General features: G+C 42.3%; 2 protein-coding genes across 5 annotated transcripts in view; one reads left to right on the plus strand and one right to left on the minus strand.

Annotated features, from left to right (window-relative positions):
* The window catches only part of Nf1 (neurofibromin 1), a 259,312-nt gene that overhangs the window by 60,698 nt on the left and 197,905 nt on the right, over positions 1–709 (minus strand). The gene's annotated exons all lie outside the window — the stretch shown is intronic.
* Evi2a (ecotropic viral integration site 2A) overlaps positions 1–709 on the plus strand; it is a 5,264-nt gene that overhangs the window by 2,498 nt on the left and 2,057 nt on the right. The gene's annotated exons all lie outside the window — the stretch shown is intronic.

A 709-nucleotide genomic window follows, 5' to 3' on the forward strand; every position in this document is an offset into this window, starting at 1 on the left:
GTTTTGGAGTCTGTTCTGGAACTAGCTAGCTCTTGTAGAACAGGCTGGCCTCGAACTCATAGAGATCTGCCTGTCTCTGCCTCCCAAGTGCTGGGATTAAAGGTGTGTGCCACCACTGCCCAGCCTGAAAAAAATATTTTGTTCTTCCTGATTTCTAGATTGAGAGGAGAGAACAATCCTGCCTCTGCTATTTGGAAAGTCACTGTCAACTAAAGCAATAGAGGTGGAATAAGCACACAAAGCTGCAGTCACAAAAGCTAGGACTAGATTCTAAGACTGTTTTAATGTCACAACTGGAAAGACCAAACAACACTTTAAATTCCTACTTGATGTACAATATTGCTTTCAATCTCTACCAAATATCCACCCTCCTCTCCCACAAAAAGTTACTTGTAATTTCTTTTTATACTTGAAACAAAACTTTCAAGGCTAAGTTCTCCTTTACTTCAAGATGAGGACGTGCAACTCAGAGGGTGGATGCTTCAGTAAAAAAGAGCCTTAAATGAGGAATCACAAGCACAGAAGCAGAAGCAGCTCACTCCAAGCTGAGGTCTATGATGTATCCTTAATAGGAAGATATGTAAAGCTATGATACACAGTTAAAAATGGCTAAGAGATGGGGGCTGGAGAGATGGCTCAGTGGTTAAGAGCATTGCCTGCTCTTCCAAAGGTCCTGAGTTCAATTCCCAGCAACCACATGGTGGCTCAC

The sequence above is a fragment of the Microtus ochrogaster genome, chromosome 7 (assembly GCF_000317375.1).
Source record: "Microtus ochrogaster isolate Prairie Vole_2 chromosome 7, MicOch1.0, whole genome shotgun sequence".
Lineage (NCBI taxonomy): Eukaryota > Metazoa > Chordata > Mammalia > Rodentia > Cricetidae > Microtus > Microtus ochrogaster.